The sequence below is a fragment of the Peromyscus eremicus genome, chromosome 16_21 (genome assembly GCF_949786415.1).
Source record: "Peromyscus eremicus chromosome 16_21, PerEre_H2_v1, whole genome shotgun sequence".
Classification (NCBI taxonomy): Eukaryota; Metazoa; Chordata; class Mammalia; order Rodentia; family Cricetidae; genus Peromyscus; species Peromyscus eremicus.
The window spans coordinates 51,309,374-51,331,963 of record NC_081432.1 but is presented as its reverse complement, the minus strand read 5'-3'; the positions used below and the strand labels follow the sequence as shown (position 1 = coordinate 51,331,963).

Below are 22,590 nucleotides of genomic sequence, written 5' to 3'. Positions count from 1 at the left end.
AAAGTTTACTTGAGAAAAAAAAAAACAGCTACCCCTCCTCTTGCCCGCCTTCTGGTGTCCACGCCTAGAAAACCGCTGGCCCTTTACCCCATTGTGGTATACAAGGTTATGGTCTGATCTACAAGAAGAGAGTGAAGGGCCGGCATTTCCTCTGACATTGCAATACTGTGACTACAGTTTGGTAGTCCCCTACCTCCAGTGACACCCACCCTTACATCGTGGACATAGGTGGAGCAACAGTGAACTCTCAGTGAGCTAAACGAGCAGCTTTATGGTGTGGACCATACCCTTCTCTTTTGCTGGATGTAGCTAGAGTTTTCCTACCTGGCCCACAGTCAGGACAAATCTCTATCACCTGCCAGTCCCACAGCCACACAACCAAGTAAACACAGAGACTTATATTGCTTACAAACTGTATGGCCGTGGCAGGCTTCTTGCTAACTGTTCTTACAGCTTAAATTAATCCATTTCCATTAATCTATACCTTGCCACATGACTTGTGGCTTACCGGCATCTTCACATGCTGTTCCTCATCATGGCGGCTGGCAGTGTCTCTGACTCAGCCTTCCACTTCCCAGCTTTATTCTCCTCCTTGTCCCGCCTATCCTTCCTGCCTAGCCACTGGCCAATCAGTGATTTATTTACTGACCAATCAGCAACACACTTGACATACAGACCATCCCACAGCAAGCAGCTGGACTCTGTGTAAACTTCATAACAGCCTCAATCACACTCTACAAGCTCTTTTCCACATGCACAGACACGATTCCTTCAAGTCAAAACCAATAATGATGAAGAGTAAGCAACCAGAACTGATTTCCTAACCAGGCATTGGAGTACATGCTTGTAATTCCAGCACTTGAAAAGCAGAGACAGGAGGATCAGGAGTTCAAACTTATCCTCAACTGCATAGTGAGACAGAAGCCTTCCCCACCCCATCTTCTCTCTCTTACACACACACACAAAGCAAAATAAATCTCAGACCTCACTTTTCTGTTTCTGCTTCTAGACTTTTTTTCACTCATTGGGAATAAACTGACCAAAAATATTTACTAAGAATAAATCAGGGGCTCCAAAGATGGCTCAGTGGTTAAGAGCACTGACTGCTCTGCTCTTCCAAAGGACCCAGGTGTAATTCCCAGCACCCACATGGTGGAACCATCTGTAACTCCACTCCCAGGGGAACTGACCACCTCTTCTAAACTTCTTGGGCACACACATGTGGTGCACAGAAAGGCGTGCAGGCAAAACACCTACACACATAACATTTTAAAAAAATAAAATGAAAAAATTAAATAAATAAAGTTCAAACTATGACATTGAACATTGAATGTCCTGAATCAGGGTAGAAAACTGGCAATGAATGAGCCGGCATGTGTAACACAAGCTCATATTTATTGAACGTATTCGGGCACTGGCTTTGACGACACATTTAAAATACGCTTACCATATATCGGTTCACTACATCCCCAGGGCAGTCCTATGAGGCCAGAGTGCTCATTCCCTGAGGTGACAGAGTATGAGGGGGTTAAGTCATGCAAGCAAGGTCCGCTCAGCCAGGGTCACTATCATGGAGTTTCAGCCGCTCACCCACTCGCTGTTCATGTTTCTTGTCGTTTCCTAACTCCGTGTTTTGTTTTGGTGTAACTCGAACCACCCCAGCTTTGTGAATGGCGAAGGGGAGGGGAACAGACCGAGAAGTCAGAATTCATCCAGCTGTTCATCCATTCAGCAAACAACTTCAGCTTCTACTTGTGAGGGACATGTCAACAAGACACGCATAAGTTAAGAAATTGAAATACCAAGTCGCCAAATGGCCCCGGTGATGATGTCCTACAGATGGCGTCAGTGGTTTCGGGCAATGCTGGTGTGTTGATTGGGTGGGAGTTGAGGATGATGGAGAGGCAGGGTGTGAAAATGTAAGAGTTGAGGCTCTCTGAGTGGCCCTGGCAACTCTCGGGAGAGGAAAAGGGTAAGATGGATCTGACCATTTGCTAAGGTGTCATCCCCTGTGCCCTGGGAACGGCCTCTGCTTGTTCTCTTGTGCTTTCTGCTGAGCAATGTGAATCCCATGTTGTCCGCTGGCCAAGAACACACAAGGATGTGAATCAGATGAACCGGGAAGGAACTGACAAGTATCTTCGGGGCTTTTATTTTTGGCTTCTGATGAATATGTATTTTAGCAATACTAAAATTGCTTGTAGGAATACGGAACAGCCCCTCTGCATAAGAACTTCTCAGAGAACCTCCCTTAAATAGCATGAGACTTAGCTTAGGAACGTCCTCTGTAAAAATGTGATCTGGCTGACGGCCCTGTCCCATTTCCCCCACCCCCACTTCCTAAGAAAAGAAGCAAAAACTTCAAAAGACCTGGATAAGAAACAAAAAACGTCAATGAAGTGAGCTAAAAATCAAAACGAAGATTGGCAAGAAAAAGAGGGATTAGACATGTCAGATACTGGGCTTCACTTGAACCGTAACCAAGATTATACTGGCTTCTCCTTTTATATCTTCAGTCATTTCAACAACTTTTTTTTTCCTCAAGGAGTAAGAACAACTGATAATTCATTTCTTCTCTTCTTTCAAGAGATGAGATTTTGATGTTTCAGCAAGTGCTCCTGGGAGAGATGAATAGGATGAAGCTGTACAGACCAGAGCCATCAGCAGGAAATACACCCGCTATGAGAAGGCACAAGGAGAGAGCCCTGCATGGTTTAGCTCCATTTCTTCATCAACAGATAAAATGGGAAGGCCTGAGGTGGAGCATAGGCCAGAGGCAGGCTGGGCTTCGGACTTACATACTAAGCTACCATACGTTCAAGTTTCATTAGAATGTAGGAAGCGGAGACTTAGGTTAAAACTGTAAACAGCTGTGGGCAAAGGACAACGTGCCTATCTATCTACAACAGAAGGCCTAAAAGAAATATTCCAGTGGAACTGATTCTCAAGGCTTAAAACATTCGAAAATTCTGCTGAGGAATATAAGTTGTCTGTCAGCTCCTTGTGAGGACTGCTCCACCTAACTGGTTATCAGAGGCAGATATCCGTAAATGAAGGCTGCCTGAAATCCCTCCTGCAGTACTGATGCATTCAAGACCGATTCAACAATGCCAAAGCTGAGGCTATCCTCCGGTTCTGGGGGAACTCAATGAAGTAAAGTCTGGCAGGGAACTAGAAAGTGCAGTTCCTCAGAAAGGGCAACATAGGAGTGTTATCAGTAACCCAGCCTTTCCAGTACTAACTAGGTGTGTGAGATAGATTGAGGGAGAAACATCAGCAGTAATATTTGCATGAAATATTCACAGCAGGATCATTCATAACACTCAGAAAGGAGAACTGGCCTGAAGACCCATTGATGATGGGTGAATGGAAGAACAAAACGTGCTGTGGTGGTTTGAATGAAAATGGCCGACATAGGCGCATAGGGAGGGGCACTATTGGGAGGTGTGGCCTTGTTGGAGGAAGTGTGTCACTAGGGGTGGGCTTTGAGGTTTCAAATGCTCAGTCCAGGACCACTGTCTCCCTCTCTCTTCCTGTTGCCTGCTAATCCGGATGTAGAACTCTCAGCTACCTCTCCAGCACCATGTCTGCCTGTGTGCTGCCATGCTTTCCCGCCATGCCGATAATGGACTAAACCTCTGAACGTGTAAACCAGCCTCAATTAAATGGTTTCCTTTATAGAGTAGCTGTGCTCATGATGTCTCTTCACAGCAATATAAACCTTAACTAAGACAGGTGCTGTAGTCAGACAGTGAAGTATTATTTGGCCTTGAAAACGAGTGAAGTTTTGATTCATTGTATAATTTGCTGAACCTTAAGATATCTTGCATGAATGAAACCAAACCCAAAGTGCCACATATTTTCTGTTTCCTTTAATGTGACCTGTCCTGAGCACTTGCATCCACAGAGACAGGAAGTAGAGTTGTGGTTATCAGTGTTCAGGGAGGTGAGGACTAGAAAAAAAGCATACAGCTTTCTTCTCAGGGCAACAAAAATATCCTGAAAGTAGAGAATGTTGATAGTTTCAGATTTTTGTGCATTGATTAAACTACAAATTTATACTTTTTAAAAGACTGACATTAGGGGCTGGAGAGATGACTCAGTGGTTAAGAGCACTTCCTGCTCTCCCAGAGGACCCCTATCAGTCAGCTCACAACCACCTATAGCTCTAGTTCCAGAGGATCTGATACCTCCTTCTGGCTTCCATGAGCAAAGCTTTGCACATGGTACCAAATACGTATATACAGGTACTCACACATATTCATAAAATAAATAGAAATAAGTCTTTAAAAATAAATTTTACAATGTAAGAGGTGATGTGGTGGGGTCATCAGAAGCGCAAATGTGGCTAGAGCTGAGCAACGTTGCATAGCCTTGGTAGTGAATCCTCTATGGCACACGGAAAATCATTGAAAGAACAAGTCATGTGGAGTTTAAAATGAGGGAGGGAGAGACATGCTTGAGGTGCAGTTGCTGTGCTGGGGACTTCATTTGGAGTTTAACTGGGAGGCAAGCCTTCGTTGTGCATGAACCATATATTTTTAAAAGACTGTATTTTTATGAGTATTCATGTTTTGACTACATGTATAACTGAGCACTGTGTGCATAAAGTGCCAGCAGTGACCAGAAGAGAGCACCAGATCTAAGGAACTGGAGTTACAGATGTTTGTGAGCCATTGTGTGAATGCTAGGAACTGAATCCAGGTCTTCTGCTGGGAGAACAGCCAGTGCTCTTCACCGCTGAGCCATCTCTCTAAGCCCCAGAGTCATAAGGCTTATACACTGAACAAACCGCAACAGAGACATCAAACCCTAGGAATCGTTTGTCAACGTTTGCTAGTATCGGTTCTACCAATTTCTACCTTAGTTGTGGTTCTGAAGATCGTAATAATCTTCACACTTGGGCTTTTGCTAGGGACATAACATTTTTTTTTTTTTTAACATTCATTATCCCAGTGGATTTCTAAGGATTAACTGTACAATATAACACACAAAAATATCATATACATTAGCATTCAGTAACAGTGAACTCTCTTCCAAGGATACAAGGTTTGTGGGAGATTGGTTGTTTCCGTCTCTAGGGAATAATGTATAAGCAGAGGATGTGGCATGTTTGAGAGGTTCGGTTGTTTTTCTACCAATTTGACCATTGGACAAAAGAAGCCACACTTACTTTGATCAGAGAGGATGATTTATTATTTTTCTGCCTTTGAAACTGTGATGCCGTGAAGCGTTTCTGAGAAGTCGGTCTAGAAGACAGTAGTACAATGCTCGCTTCTCCATGGGGCATTAGCTGCATCAGCGAGCCTCAGTGAATACTAGTGCAATACCCTAAAACCTCATCATACAGAAGACAGTGAAGAACACTTGTCCCATTTATAACTTATTTTAAAGGTTTCAACAAAATCTCCAGTCTAGAGTCTCTCCACCTTATTTTTTGAGGCGGGGTCTCTTACTGATCCCAAGTTCGTTGATTGGCTGTACTGGCTCGTCAGAGAGTCCCCAGGACCCCTTCCTCTGACCTCTGTAGACGCTACACATGCATGAGGTACAGACATGCATAAAGGGAAAGCACTAATATACATAAAATAAGAACACACCCTTGGGCTGGAGAGATGGATCAGTGATTAATAGCATTGGCTGCTCTTACGGAGGACCCAGGTTCAATTCCTAGCACCCACATGGAAGCTAACAACTGTCTGTAACTCCATGATTTTTTTTTTAAAGACTTGTTCTACCACATCCATGGTACAGGATAGAGTTCATCTTCAGAAGTCTCAGGTACAAACAGAAAAACCTTTCTTATGGGTTCTCCTGCCTTTCTGAACGATGGCATGAAGAACTTTTCTCCTTTGCATGGGGAGTCATTTTTCTTTGTGATAAAAATTGGCTCTTCTGGGTGAGTTTTGGGAAAGCTATGATATCTGCTACAGACTCTTCAGTGTTCTAGGGGAGTAAGAAATAAGAGACAAAGCCAGGCAGTGGGGGCCGCACGTCTTCAATCCCAGCCCTTGGGAGGCAGAGCCAGGCGGATCTCTGTGAGTTCGAGGTCAGCCTGGGCTACCAAGTGAGTTCCAGGAAAGGCGCAAAGCTACACAGAGAAACCCTGTCTCAGAAAAACAAAAAACAAAACAAACAAACAAACAAAAAATAAATAAGAGACAGCCCTGCTGTCCTCTCCTGACAGGTGACTCTGCCCCTGCCAGCGGACGTGTGGGCGTGTGCCCACGACTTCCTCACATCCATCTTTAAGAACTCCCTCCCTACTTGTTTGTGTACTCTCTGCTGGAATGGAGTCCATATTGCTCACCAGGGAGTCAGGGAACACACTTGTTGCTAAGAATGAATGGGTGTTATATATCACAGAAGCAGATGGCTCTTCAATTAATTGGGGGAGAAAATGATCCTGTTTCCTGCTTTCATTGGCTCATTTCTAAGACACATATTTTAGAGGGGCCAATAGCAAGAAAAGGGACAAGTGAAGGACCTCTGCAGCCAGCTGTTCACTGGTGTGGTTTGAAAAAAAAAAAAAGCCCCCCAAAGAAGTGGCACCATTAGGAGGTGTGGCCTTGTTGGAGTAGGTGTGGTCATGTAGGAGGAAGTCTATCACTGTGGAGGTGGGATTGGAGGTCTCATATACGCTCAAGCCAGACCAGTGAGACAGTCCATTTCCTGTTGCCTGCAAGATGTAGGACTCTCAGCTACTTCTCCAGCACCATGTCTGCCTGCACACCGCCATGTCCCACCATGACAATAATGGACTGAACCTTTGAACTGCCAGCAAGCCAGCACAGCCAAATAATGTTCTCCTTATAAGATTGCCGTAGTCAGGGTGTCTCTTCACAGCACTAGAAGCCCTACCTAAGACTACTGGGTTCCGTTTAGGACAGAAAGAAAACCAGCCTAGGCCAAAAGCTGGGAAGAAAGACAGCATGCCTGAAGGTATGGCGAGGGAACGGGATGAGTAACCCTCTCCCAGGTTACTATGTACCTAGCCAGCTGTGCGCCTCTCAACCCGAGAGACCGCTCCTTGGGAGCTGCTGCTCACAGTCATCACGGAGCTTGCCCAGTCTTGCCTCCAGGGAGGATGAGTATTCAGCACCCCTTCTCAGGCAGCTAGCTGTCTGCACTCGCTCCGTCAGGAGCCTTTCCACCCTGTCCCTCCGAGTTTTCGGACTTCATGAATTCCTCCGGGTTTCTCCAGTGTCCATTCTCAAGTCCTTTTATTCATGTGACCCAGGGTCTGAATGGGACTTGGGGTCGCCCAGCCTCAGGTTCACACAGGATGCTCAAATGCTTTGTGTGGACGTTGTTTGAAACTTGATACAAGTAATTTGGCCTTAAGAAAGTCCTTAGAGACAGGCCGGGTGGTGGTGGCGCACGCCTTTAATCCCAGCACTCGGGAAGCAGAGCCAGGCGGATCTCTGTGAGTTCGAGGCCAGCCTGGGCTACCAAGTGAGTTCCAGGAAAGGCGCAAAGCTACACAGAGAAACCCTGTAAAAAAGTCCTTAGAGACAACAGAAGGAATTGGGGTGCTGAATAGTGGTCAGAATTAAGCGAGAATGTATTTTTGGTGTGGTGGAACAATCTGGCTTTGTGTGGAAGGCATTTAGGTTTTAGACCCAGGTAATACACTAGGTACTTCTCTTGCCTCTGTGGCACACAACTGGTAGAAACCAAGTTAAGAAAGGAGTGGAGAGAAGGTTTGTCTTGACTCATGGTTCGGTGGTTTTCGCTCATCCCAGAGGCATGACAGGCAGAGTGGCTTAGTCTGGCAGTGGGAGCTTGCTGGAAGGCTTGCTGACATCCTGGTGACCGGGAATCAGAGAACTCAGGCTAGAAGCAGGGCCAGGCTGGGACTTTCAAATGACTGCACCACACAGCCAGAATTCCACCACCTCCCTGGGCAGCACCACCAGCAGGAGAATGAGGGTTCAGATACATGAACTGGTGGAGACTTTTCATAATCAGACTGTAACACGTATTCAAACAGAATGAGGTGGGCTCTGGAATTTGCTTCATCGTAAGCCGGGGGGGGGGGGGGGGTGCGGGGGGAGGAAGGCGGACTGAGTGTGTTTTTAGTTTCACTGGGGGCTACAGACTCCAAACTGCTTGGAGATCTTCTGACAGTTTAATTTGTGCACTCAAGGTGATAAAAAGGGAAGTAAAACCCGACAAAAGAAACTGATGTTTAAAATAAAAGAAAGTAGCGAGTCAACTGATGCATCCCCCAAAGTAGTTCTCAGATTGCATGGTAACAAACTCTCTCAGAGGAACCTTTGTTAGGTCTCAAATGCTGGACAAAGGCTAACTGAAGTGTGTATTTAAAATATCAAAGCAGATCTGACTGCCAGGTTCTCTGAGCATCCCTTAACTGTTACAGGGTAAGACTGGCATACCCCGCCCCCCACCCTAAACTTCTCCAGCCCAGGGGCTGGGCTGCCCTTCCCTATATAATCTGGCCATTTTGGTTACCTGGCTCTTTCACCCACCCTTTCCTCTCCCGGCCTCCCTCCTTCCCCTCACACGCCGGCTCTGGGTCATGTTCACTCCAGACTCTCCCTGATGCCCCTGCCTCTGGCTACGCTCTCCCTTTTATCCAACAGTAAACTTTCATCTCCACCATACACTGTAGCAGTCATGTCTCCCCTCTTTTATTTCTTTTTTTCGTTCTCTCTCTGCCTGGGCTCCCGCTCTTGTGGCAGTCAATTGCTGTTCCCGACTTTGAATACTCGCGTCCAGGGATGGATGGGAAAGGAGCTCAGCGGCACAGTGCCTACTTACCATGTGCAAACGACTGGGCTCCATCCCAGCACTGTAAGAAATAATAAAGCAAACACCTGGAAATTCAGACATTCTTTAAATTCCTTTCCTTAGAAGATTGCTTTGAGCCGGACGGTGGTGGTGCAAGCCTGTGATCCAACACAAAGACAGCGGAGGCAGCCTGAGTTCGAGGTCAACCTCATTGGCTCCAGAAAGGTTGGCAACAACTCTGCTTTGTTTCTGTTCCTATGTTACCTGCTTTATGGACAGAGCTAAAATGAACCAAGTGCGCAAAACGAGAAGCAAATCTAAAATTAAAAAGCCCCCTTGACATACTCAGTGACTCTTTGAAATCTGAGCAAATAACATCTTAAGGTACCTCTGTTAGCATAATTTGTCTCATTTGCCAAACTCAAGTACTAAATTTTAAATTATGGGACCTGAGATATGACTAAGTTTTATAGACGACAGCATAAAACCTGTTTGTCTATGAATTTTTGTCTATTTATATGTGTGTGTTATAATAGATTCATAACCTATTTTAATTTACTTAGGTGAATTTGGCACTAAGAAAATAAAAATTCGGTGAGTGTGGTGGCATACACCTTTAGTCCCCCTACCCTGTTGCAGAGGCAAAGGATCTCTGTGAGTCTGAAGCTAGACTGGTCTACATACCAAATTCTAGGCAAGTGAGGCTCACATACCAAATTCTAGGCAAATCAGGCCTACAAAACATAAGACTTTGTCCCATGGACATACAATACAATAAAATAACTATCTTAAAATTATACTTAATAATTAATCCAAACAACATTTTGTGTGACTTATTAAGCCCTTAGTAAATAAAGCCAGTTTTTAAAAGAATTGGTAAAGTGAATACTTCTTTGCTTGGGTTTGCTCGTCACGCAGGTTGTGTGTGGCTCTGACAGACACTTTGATGTAAAAATCCTGCTGCTCCTGCGATACTTTTGACGGTTGCTTGACTTGGGTCTGAGCTAACACGTGAGGGTGGCGGCCAGGCTCCCCAAGCCGTGTGTACTTACTGTGAGTCTATGTGGCTTCTGTTTCAGGCCTCTGGATTCTAAGATCTGGGAAGGTGTTTGGGGCAGAACCTGGGAACCGCTCGCTGGGTGTGTATCCTCAGCACAAGGGACAGTGGCTGTAAAAACAAACCCGCTATGGTTCATTGTCCCTGGGCCAGCCCCGTGGCTGGGCATGAAGAAGGGTCAGAGCCTGCAAGCATTACCTTCAGGGCTATCTGTGCTCCGTTTGCTTACCTGGTGTGTAAGTCACAGACCCAGACAGACCCTGCTCTTCCTAGCTATGTACATCCACGTAGAAATGTTAAACTAATCCACAGAGCATGCTAAAACAAACAAACAAACAAAACCAACAGGATTCCATCCCATTTTACAGAAGAAGAAACTAAGGTTGGGTTCCATCCGCACGACAGAGCTTATATGAGACAGAACCAAGATTAGAATCAAATCATGCCAACACAGAATCCACTAAATCTTCCTCACGACCTCCTTGGATGCTACAGTTAATAGTCTTTTAAACCACAGATACTCTTTTAAATCAAGTGAAACCTGACTTTTTAGTTTGTAGTAAATTACCATTGTGGTGCATATCTGTAATCTCAATGCTGGGGAGGTAGAGGTAAGAAGCTCAAGGTTAGTCCTGGTTATACATTAAGTGTGTGGCCAGCCTGGGCTACATGAGACTCTGTCTCAAACAAGCAATTAAACAAAACCCCCAAATACAAAAATGAACTAAAACCACAAAGAAATAAGGAACTCACAACATATCAGGATGGAGTATTAAACATTAATGAACTAATAGGCTAAAAGAAAAGAATATTGGCAAGAAAAGGGATGAAAACAGGATGAAAAATGCTCTGTCCTTATTTATATTTTTACATAAACTGGTGAGATTACCAGGTAATTGTCTTTTGCTAGTCAGTCATTTCATCAAACATTTTCCCTCCATCTTGAAAGCATGGGGCCTATAGACATTTTATTCTTCTTTCTTTCTTTCTTTCTTTCTTTCTTTCTTTCTTTCTTTTTTTCTTTCTTTCTTCCTTTCAAAAAATGAGTTTGGTGCTCCAGTGAACAGCCATGGTAGACTCTGATGGGGTGAAGCTTGTTCAGAGCAGTACTCAGCTCATTGCTGCCAAACATAATTTCTGTGTGAAGACAAAGGAAGAACCTTGGATGGTACATTTTCTGTTCTTACCTCAATGGGTATCACAGCAAGGGCTTAGGTCCCACCCTGAGTGAGTTGGACAGTCATAAGGGACCATGAGTGATATCAGTTGGGTGTTGGGCATATACACTGTCATGACCAATATGGGACTTCCCAGTGGACACAAGAGAAGATGGCACTCAAAGTGAATCCAAATGAACATCTGTATTGAACTAGATGCAGTTCATGAATGTAGCACAGTGACAGAGTTTTCCCCAAACTCATCAATGGGAATAACAGGGATACTGAAATTGCAGGGGCCCAGCCTTTAGAGGCTAGGATCTGGCAAAAAGCTTTGGTCAAGGAACAAAATGATTGTCTAGAGACCAAGACAGGGGAAGAGAAAGATTACAAAAGTTTGAGTTTCAGTTTCCAGACATCTCAAAAATGAGGACTACAAATGTATGGACTGCTCAAGTTGACAATGTTTCTTACAGGCTGATGCAAGACTCAGGGTTTGTCTGGAGAATTTCTTATCAGACTAATGCATCTAGAGTGCTCCCATAATGTCAGAGCATGTAGTCTTCTTCCTTGATTGATAATAAGATGCATAAAATTGTGGGAAGTTCTTCAATAAATTGAATAGAACTACCGATGACCCAGAAAACTCACTACTGAAAATATCCAAGATAAAAGAAAATACACCCTCTCTAATACTTGTTTAAAATTGCTTTTAGCAGCATCATTCACCATATTCAAAACTGGGAAATAAGCCAAATATCCATCAGCAGATGAACAGATGTGAGAATGTTCCATAGTGATACAAGGGAGTATGCCACACAGATTAACATTGAAAATCCCTGTTGCGCAAAAGAAGTAAGGGCAGAAGTGCCTACACTGCATGATTCACCTGTGTGAGGCATCAACACCATTTAAATCCCACCAAGCAGTGAGAACATTAGTGTTGGCTGTGGCTGAAGGGGTTGAGAGGAGAGTGGCCACAAAGCATGCAGGCAGATTTTGTCGTTGTCATCCCTTTTGAAGTGAACAAGATGTTCTAGAACCAGAGGGTCTATAGTTGCAGAATTTTACAAATGTGTCAAACCACTGAATGGGATCTGTTAGTGGGATGACAACTCTAGTCTGTGAGGTGTGTCAGAAAGGGTGCTACTTTAAAAGCACTTTGATAGACCATTTGAACAAGAAAAGATGGAAGTTAGCTATGTACACAGCTGTAACAGTATAAAGAATTGTTCTGAGCAAGGAGATAGTTTTGGTCAGGGCCTCAAGAAATGTAAACATGGGTCTTCAAAGGAAGAGGAAATGGAAGTAGAGTATAATGTTATGAAGAGATAGAGCAGAAACTAGAATAGGAAGATTAAATGGGAAGGAGGGTTAGAGGGCAGGGTAAAGGAGGGAATATAGAGAGGGACAACATTAACATTAAAAGCCCTTTGAAATAAAATGGCTTTGAAAAGCCACTAGGACATGTACTAACTGTAGAAGTTCCCTAAAACATGTGCATATAAAAAAAGAATTTATATGGCATCACCATATAATGGGAGAGATAGTTCTCTAACTGGATGTCTTATGCCACCATGTCAAGCCTCCAGGTTTAAGGATGGGCCACATCTTGTCAAGTCATTGTCCAAAGGGGTCCCAGAGGCCTTCCCCAACAGACATTACAGGCTATTGCCAAGACTCTTGGTTATTCTCCATAACCTGATGGTAAGATCCTCTTGAAGACACAACTGACTTATGTCATTGAACATGGAGAATTCAAGCTGGTTCTCAACTTGAAGGTTCACCCCTACTGACTAGCATTCATGGTGCTGGAAGGCACTTTTCCCATTACAGGAGGAGAAAGTAACCATCACTATCACCCAGACATGAACACTGCAACCTACAGCAGTGACCTGCCTGCAAGATATGCTGGTGCAGACAAGAGTTACGGGGGCAACCCACTATTGGATGCGATTTAAGGCTCACGACGTGAGATGGAACCCATATCTGCCAATGCTAAAATGGCAAAGAACTGAGATCAGAAGAGTCTTTGGCCTAGGGGAAAACCTACTATTATTATTCTGCTAAAGGGGCATAGAAATAAAATGACTTCTAATGACATAATAGTATACCCATAGACGAGAGCATGGCTCAGCTCTTACTAGCTTCTTCTTAGAGTAGATGGTAATTAACAGAGAGATCCATGACTGGCCAGTGTGCAGAGAGTAAGAAACTTTGGCACGCCCAGCCTTACATGGGATATCATCATCAAACCCTCCTCTCGAGGCTCAGGGATCTATGTGGAAGAGAAGGCAGAAAGAACGTGAGAGCCAGAGTCGGCCAGTGACTCCAAGGAAAGAGCATCTTCCAGACCAAAAAGGTTGATACATATGAACTCACAGAGAAGGTGGCAGCCTGCAAAAGGCCTGCACAGGTTCAATCCAAACAAAATTCCATCCCCCAGAAGGAGAGGTGGACGCAAAGTCCCACCCCAACCAAGAAGCTGTTTACAATTGATGCCTGCTGGGAGGGGGAGAATCAGTGTTCCTCAGTGAAATGGGTCCATCAACCACACTGCAGGCCAGGCACCATGCTTTGGAGTAGGTGGCCAATGCAAAATGGACCCCATAATTTTTTCTGTGCTTTTTGTTTTGTTTTGATGGTTTTTGTCTTGTTCATTTTCATGTTTAGCTTATTTGTCTGTTTTGATTTTTACTTTTTGATCTTGTTGTTTTTCTTTCTTTCTTTTTTTTCCCCCATAGGTGAGGGACATGAATTTGGGTGGATAGGGATATGGGGAGGATCTGGGAGGAGTTGGGAGAGGGAAAAGAGTATGATCAAAATACACTGTAAGAAAAAATTTAAGTAAAAAGAAATAAAAAAAATATTAAAGGAGTCCCCAATTTAAAGAAGGAAGAGATGCAGATATGAGAGCCAGGTAGATCTCTGTGAGTTGGAGACCAACCTGGTCTACATAGTGAGTTCCAGGCCAGTGAGGGCTACACAGTGAGACCCAGTCTCAAACACACAAAAGGAATACAAACATGACTAGGGTTGATCTCAACAAGTAGACAGTGTTGTGGAACTATGTTCTATGGGACGTCCTTTGGGAGGACTTCTAACACTGTACACAAAAATGACTATGGGCCATGTAAGAGGACAGGAGACAGAGAAGACTGTATCTAAGAAGTGGACTGGGGACTGTGTAGTTTAGCAATAGCAATCACACCATGCTTGTGCTCTGGACAAACAGTAGAGAGAACAAAGTCCATTTGTGGATTCTGTGGTCACATGGGGGTGATTCTGGCAATTCTCACATGACTGCTGCTGGGGTTGGTGGTGGATGCTCATTGTAACTGTGCTGGGTTACAGGGTCAAGGGTTTTTAGACAGGGAGCTAGGCTCAGTCAGCAACGTGCTTGCTGTGTAAGCACAAGAATAGAGTTTGAGCCAGGCTGTGGTGGCGCACACCTTTAATACCAGCACTTGGGAGGCAGAGCCAGGTGGATCTTTGTGAGTTTGAGGCCAGCCTGGTCTACAGAGCGAGATCCAGGAAAGGCGCAAAGCTACACAGAGAAACCCTGTCTCGAAAAATCAAAAAAAAAAAAAAAAAAAAAAAAAAAAAAGAATAGAGTTTGAACCCCCAGCAACCTTATAAAAACTGGGGGGAAGTGGCTGTAATTTCAGCACTGTTGGGGGAGGACTGGGTGGAGAATGGTGTGTCCCCAGAGCTTGCTGTCAAGGTAGTCTAGGACAGTCAGTGAGCAACAAGTTCAGTGAGAGACCCTGTCTCAAAACAAAAACAAAACCAGAAAATGACCGAGGATGATACTCAACATGGACCTCTGGCCTGCTTCAACACACGTGTATGTACACACATAGAACACACACACACACACACACACACACACACACACACACACTTTTAGACTTTTTTTGTTTTGTTTTTTGTTTTTTGTTTTTCGAGACAGGGTTTCTCTGTGTAGCTTTGCGCCTTTCCTGGGACTCACTTGGTAGCCCAGGCTGGCCTCGAACTCACAGAGATCCGCCTGGCTCTGCCTCCCGAGTGCTGGGATTAAAGGTGTGCGCCACCACCGCCCGGCTTAGATATTTTTTAACCCCTCAAATTGTACTTAAATAAATGTCAGTGTATGAATAAAAGTCTGAATATTGTACCTGAAGAAAGGTCTTCCCAGAGGTGAATTAGTTTGTCGCTAAATGCAGTTCTGTTCACTTGCATTTCCTTGGGTCTGATACACATGTAGGAGATGTGGCAGATTATAAAGAAATGGTTCTTGCTCATGCATTCCTTTCACCTTAGGAGAAAGATGCTACCTTTGACTAGATAAGAGAGAAAGCAAGGAGCCGTAATCTTCCCGCCTTTGAAAAAGTTAAGTGGTGGCAGCTTCATTTTCAAAAGTACTAAGGATTTAGAGGAGGCTTTAGTCTGAATAAGGCATCTTAGCAGTGAGGGCTGGAATTATAAACATACCACTAATAATATTGCTCATAAAGCAGAGGTTTATTTCTTGATTCTGGAGGCTGGAAGCCCAATATGGAGGCATTGACAGACTCTGTCTGGGTAGGGGCCACTTCTTTGTTCTTCTGGCTGATACCTGGTTGCATCACCACATAGTTATCAGGCCCCCTGAAAACTCTTTACACATAGTTATCAGGCCCTCTGAAATCCCTTTTACGAGAATATTCACACTATTCAGAAATGTGCTCTCCTTGAGTTCTAATTGCCTCTCAAAGTCCTTTCTCCTAAGACGATCACACTGAAGATTAGGATCATTACACATCAATGTTGGTAAAACATTGCCATTTAATCCACTCAAGAAGATGACAGAAAAACAATGCCTGGGTCTTCCCAAGACCTTCACTTCCAAAAGGCCTGGTTAATATTAATGTAGCACCCTGACACTCAAAAAACTGTTTAAAGACAGACAAGACACATTGTATTAGCAATACCAATATTGTTTTTATCAGAAGATTGCATTTTACTGGGACAAAAGTCATAGTTTCAATCTCTGTTAATTTCATACTCATAATTAGAATTTGAGACGCTCTGTGGAGCGATCTGAGCTGTAGTAGAGTCTGGATTAAATGATGTGGAACACAACCCTCTCTTAAAACAGCAACAGGATGAAAAACAGTGCATCAGAAATCCACACGTGGAGCTGGAGAGATGGCTCAGAGACCAAGAATAATGACTGCTCTTGCAGAGGACCCAGGTTGGGAACCCAGCACTCACACAGTGGCTCACAACCACGTGTGATTACAGTTCCAGGGGATACTATGCCCTCTTCTGGCCTCTACAGGCACCAGGCACTCACTGGTGCACATACATATATGCCGGCAAACACTCATACACATATATAAATCTTAAGAAAAAATATGATACCAGCTGTCCATTGTGTGTAGGGGGCAAAATAGCGTGACCACACAGCTTCCATGAGAGGCTTAGAAGCCCAGACACAACCTCTGGCAGGCAACACCTGGACTCAGGAAAAGCCATAGGCTGATGCTACCCAGGGAGAACCTGCATCTAAGAGGAAATACCTGACATTTCAAACATTCCCTATACCCTTAGACAAATGTCATCCAATCAGGGTCCTGAACCCTGGAGATTCCCTCACCCTAACCTCTGCTATGATAGAAACCCCAACCTGCCTGGGCTCTGGGCTCTCTGTTCTCACCCGCTGCATGGGACAGAGAGACCAAACCCTGAGCTTGAAATTAAAGGCTCTTTGCTTCTACATATGGGATTCAATTTCCTTGGTGGTCTTCTGGTGGGTCCCCACAATCTGGGCAAAACATCCATGCCTATCTTTGAGGAGAAAGGAGAAAATTTCAGATCACAACTGAATAAAATCATGGACCCTTTCCTGCAAAGAAAGCCGTCCATATGGCTCATGTCAATAACAACAGCACTCACGAGGCTAAAACAGGTGGATTGCCACAAATTTGAGCTAGCTTGGGCTAAATAGTGAGTTCCAGGCCAGTGTGGGCTATCTCAAGCAAAACAAAAAAAAAAAGTAAAAGTTTGTGAGATATGTAAGATATTCAGGTGACTTACAATTTGAAGGCTATACTTTCATTTTATATATAATTACATCATTAAAATATTTTTATATTATATTGTCTATTTTTTTGGAGTGTGTGTGTGTGTGTGTGTCTGTGTGTCTCTGTGTGTATATGTTCTCACACAAGCATGCCACAGGTTATGCGTGGAGGTCAGAGTACAATTAACGGGAGTTGGTTCTCTCCTTCCCCCACGCAGGTTCTGGGAGTCCTCAGGCTTGGCGTTAACATACCTTTACCGGATGAGCTGGATAGCTAGCCTGCATCCCATCATCGTTTCACTCACCTATTTAACAAATGTTAATTGTTTCTGTGTTAGGTCCAAAGATTCTCCAATTCATCTTACAGACGTATGATTTAGGGTGTCTCTCATGACGGTACTAGCCTCCACGATTACAGTTTGGTCGTCCCTGAATATGAATGAATACTGTATGTTACCATAGATCATTTGATGTTACATTCTTGCACTAAGTAATTATTCATAAAAACCCTCTTCAAACTTACAATCAGTGTTTTTTTCCCCCAAATATTATCTCTAGTTGGTTGTGCCCTACATTTTGCCCTTATTCTTTACTATTTTTTTTATTTCTTGGAATTTTAGCAAATAGTCCATATTACCTTAATTTTTAATAAAAATTTCCTATATCCCGAAAAGTAAATACATATTCTACCACGTATGCATCATAATTAAATGTCTTATCCTAGGTGTCCATCTCTTCACTTCTCTCTCCATTAATCAATGGCATTCTTTTCCCAGCGTTTCAAAGTGTCAGTGCTGTTCACCTCCAACACTGCAGCGTATAGATAACACTGTGGAATAAGTGAGGAGTCAGATAATTCCGCAAAGGAGATGACATGTGTCACTCAATCCGTGTTGACTTCAGAGATCTGTAAGAGAAATAAGAGAGGAGGGCAGAGAAGATACATGTAGGCAATAAATGGTCTGCTCCTGGGTGAAAGAAACTGCCTTGAAGGTGGAGACGTTACCAGGGGGAGACTGGAGAGAAAGAATAGAAGGGAGAGGGATGTCTTGAAATTTCAGGGCTGTTCCCTCTCAGGGTAAAGAAACACGGCTCAGTAAGAGTGACCCTGACCATGAATGGAAGAAAAGGGATAGTGGGAAGGGAGGGAAGCCACAAGGCATGGGATGAGAATGAAAGGGTCACCCAACCCAGGGCCTCCAATGAACTCTCAGACTTTTGCTCCAGAGCAGCAAAAGAATTTTGTTCTGGAAAAAAACAAACAAACAAAGCAACAACAACAAAACAAAATAAAGCAAAACAAAAAAAACCCACCAGTGATGGATTGTCTTAAGAAGGCTAATTGTGTTTATTGTGAGAGCGACCCTGGCCCAGGGCCACTCTTCTTGGCCTCCGTAGTCCATGCAGGCTCTGTTCCTGACGTCTATGGGATTCTCTTACCCCTGATGTGTCTTGTTGTCTGAGTCGATCTTAGCTGGTTTTCCCCATCTGATCTCCTTCTCTGCACTGAGGCTTCTACCTGCAGACCTTGTTTCCACTGCATAGCATTTCCTAGTCTCCCACAGCCCCCACCTCTGTATCTCAACAGGAAAGTGGCTGATTGGCTCTTAGTGAGCTTTTACTATTTTCTGTCTTCAGTTTCAACTCATTACTCCCTTATACTCAATTCTCCTAATGGAGACTTCTCTCCATTAGCTCTCTGAAAGGAGCATGCTTCTTCCTTGCCTTGTACAAGAGTGTTGTCAATGTGAAATGAAACGATAAGGATGACCAGCAATCTATGCTATCTTAGCCTTCATGGAAAATGTATTGAGCTATACTTTCTTCCTCTTTCATTAATTTCTCATTGTTTTTCAGTTTGCAAACTCCATACTGATGCAGATGAACAGGACTCAGTTGGTCTTTGTCCAGGAGGAATATTGGGTCTTTCTGGGCTATAGAAATTATAGGTTCATCTTTGGCTATACTCTGAAGCTGTGATCTGTGAGCTGAAGGCAATAAGAAATAGAAACCAGAATTCCCCACAGTGAAGAAGCCCTAGTTGATGTCAATCGGTAGCAGCAGTTGCCCACTGTATGAGGACAGCCCGTTCAGGACTCTGGTTAACTCTTCCTGTTCAAACACACGTTACTGACATGGGCAGGGCACAACCCACTTAGCCGATCCCTATTCTGTTCCCTAATGACAAAATTAAATGCTTATTCTCACTGCTAAATTTTGAGATGGGTGGTAATGTGTCAACAGATTAGAACATGGAATTTATGTATTTATGCGTTCAAAATGCAACTCGAAGGACTTAGTGCCTTTGCTTCTCAGATATTCAATGAATTAAGCATTAACTGGGAGAAACAGGAGGTCCATGATGCAAGATGTTTAGGTATACTGTGTGAGCCCTTAGATGACACTAAACATTATCCCATTCAAATGTATGACATGTTATACAGGCATGAACTAGTTCTGTATCTTTAAGGAAGAATGAATTTTGGTTATTGAAAGAGAAGAAAGACAAAGGACTTATATGAAAAACAATGTAATAGTCATAATTTACATAGGCTTGGTCCTTGAGCATGTAAGTTTGCAACAATTCAGAATGATTGGGTGAATCAATCCAGGTGGTGTACAATATTTACTTTTTTTTAAACTGTTATTGATTCTTTGTGGATTTTCACATCATGCATTCTGTTCCCAATTATCTCCCTGTCCCCTCACATCTGCCCTCTGCTCTTGCAACCTCTCCCCCAAAGAAAACAAAACCAAATTGAAAAGAAAAACCAAAACCCAAAGAAAACAAAGAAACAAAACAATAACAAACAAACAAACAAACAAAAAGATGAAGACTTGTCATGGAAGCTGTAGTGTGGCCCGTTGAATCACACTGTTTAACTTTTAGTTTATTCATCTTTTCTTGCAAGTGTTCATTGCCACGAATCATTGGTCTGGTTGAGGACTCTGGTTTCTGCTACACCATCAATAACGGGCTCTCACTGGGACTCCTCTTAGATATCCTGTGTCATGGAGATCCTTCTGTTTTGGATATGTAGGTTCATCCTCTTCATATGCTCCAACAGTTCATAGGTTCAGTAGATGCTGGGGTGGGTCAACTCATAGCTCTGGTTCTGGGCTTGGGTGGTGGTAGCTGGGTTGGTCAGCTCATTAGCTTCCCATGAGGTCTCTAGCACTGCCTCGGCTAGTTCATCCAATGCAGCCTACAGCAAGGAGCAGGGCCAGTTCTCTTTCTCTTGGGCCCTCAGATAGCCAAGGTCAGCTCTACTGCTTTGCCCAGACAAGGTACAGGGCCCTCTCTCCTGATTGCTGGAGGGGGCATATGGAGATGGGGGTGGGGGCAGATCAGCTCTCTTGCTGTCATGTCCTCAGGCTGGCTCACCTGTGATCCAACAACAGGGTGAGCTCTAAAGTGCTGCCTAGGCAGGGTGCAGGGCCCCCTCTCTTGTGTGCTGTAGCTGGTGTAGGGCAGGGCTAGTTCTCTTGACCCGGGACCAGCTCTCTCACCTACCACAGCTAACAAGAGGCAGAGTGGGGAAGGGCATCTTTCCCTCACCCTCACCGTCCACATGGCAGACAAGGGGGTGTGGTCAGCTCTGTTGCTCTCCCTCTCACCTTCAGGGCTGGCTCACCTGTGTCCCTAACAACAGGGTCAGCTCTAGTGTGCTGCCCAGAGAGGAAACAGAGGCTGCTTTCTCGTGCATCGCAGCCCGTGAGGGTTAGGGCTAGCTCTCCTACTCCAGTGACCCCAGGGCTGGCTCTCTCACCCACCACAGGTGGTAATCTGTGAGGGGGAAGGCATCTTTCCCTCACCCATGCCACCACATGGCAGATGAAGAGGGCACAGGGCCAGGTCTCCTGCTCTCATGCCCTCAGGGTCAGCTCACCTGTGTCCCCAACCACTGAGTCAGCTCCAGTGTGCTTCCCAGGTGAGGTACACGCCTATGGTGAAGGGTGAGACTATCTTTCTCAAGTGCAGGACGAGTTCTTCCCTGAGGTGTAGGGCCAGACCACCTGCTGCAATATCCATCCCCACGGCCAGTGAAGCCCTGGGCTGGTTTAGCACAGCATAGCTCCAATGACCCCTGTGCAAACACCGGCCATGGACATCACCATAGATCCCAGATGCAGCAGGACTACGAACCCAGACATGGCCCTTGGCAGTAGCCCAGATACCACTGCAGCCCCGGTGGCAGCACAGGCCCCTCAGATCAGCCATTCATGTCAGCCTTTCCCTCAGCTCTCTGCATCCACCTCTCTTCTCAGCCAACAAATCATTCCACCTCTCCCTATCTTCCACCTCTCCTCCCTGTACTCTTTCTGTATGCTGTGAATATATGTTGTTCCCATTGGTTAATAAATAAGCTGCTTTGGCCTATGGCAGCTTAGAGACAAGCAGGAAATCCAAAGAGAGAGATAGAAAAGAGAAAGGTGGAGTCTAGAGAGATGTGCGGAAGGAGAAGCAAGATGCCAGCAGACTGCTAACACCACGGCCATTTGACAAAACATAGATTAATAGAAATGGGTTAATTTAAGATATAAGAGCCGGCTAGCAAGAGGTCTGCCATAGGCCACACAGTTTGTGAATAATATTAAGCCTCTGAGCGATTATTTTAAGCAGCTGCGGGACCGAGGGGATGGGAGGGACTGGAGAAAACTTTTGACTACATGTCTTAGTTTTAAAGATGTAGTTATGTGAATGCAGACTGCAAATCTCAGTAACCTATATGATATTAATGTGACCACTCCCATTTTGCTGATGAAGACACTGGCTTGTATCTTAAGCACCTCAGGCAATTCTGATATGAAGCCATAGGACTGAATAATCATTAGACTGATTCACCTCTTATTTTATTACTATTATTTTAATTCTGAATTTTAGAACAGTGGTTTTCCACAAGCTACCTTTTTCTCTACATTTGTTTCACTGGGCTTTTTATGTATAGAGATTTGGGATTTGAAGGTGAGCCAGTTAATATACTATAAAATAAGTCAGTTCCCACTTATACCAAAAAGACCATCTTACTCATAAAGACACCATCCTCCCCCTCCCCTTCCCCTTGCAGCTCTTCTGATTTCTGGCACCCTCTGTCCAGATACCTCAAGATACCACTGAATGTTCAGGATCTATGGCCTGGCCAATCCTGTCTCTCAGAGCCCATGAATCTCATAGTTTATCTTGGGACACGGAGATGGGCTTTTTGATGTCTAGATTTGTCTATTATTTCAACTTCTTCAAAATGAACATTGGTTATGTCTCTGAAAGAAAATTTTGTTTTCCAAGCAAAAAGATAATATAAAAAGGGGGCCCTTTGCTTACATGTATTTCTTTTTTATTAAAATCCCCATGAATCTGCTGTTGGCTTCAGAGAACACTACGATTAAACTATGAAGATTAATTTGGAAAGCAAAAAACACCAGCAATCCCACCCTCCCATTCACACTGGTTCTCCAGTCTAGGCTTGTCTTTGTGGGAGGGAGGAGAGGCATCCATACATAAAAAGAGACAGAGGAATGATCAGAACACTTGACCTGCACCACCTGCCTAGGGGAAGAGGGATAGGTCTGCCCCG

The 22,590-nt window shown here is 44.2% G+C and overlaps 1 protein-coding gene across 4 annotated transcripts in view; it reads left to right on the top strand.

Annotated features, from left to right (window-relative positions):
* LOC131926066 (glutathione S-transferase A6-like) overlaps window positions 1-22,590 on the top strand; it is a 92,483-nt gene that overhangs the window by 22,552 nt on the left and 47,341 nt on the right. The gene's annotated exons all lie outside the window — the stretch shown is intronic.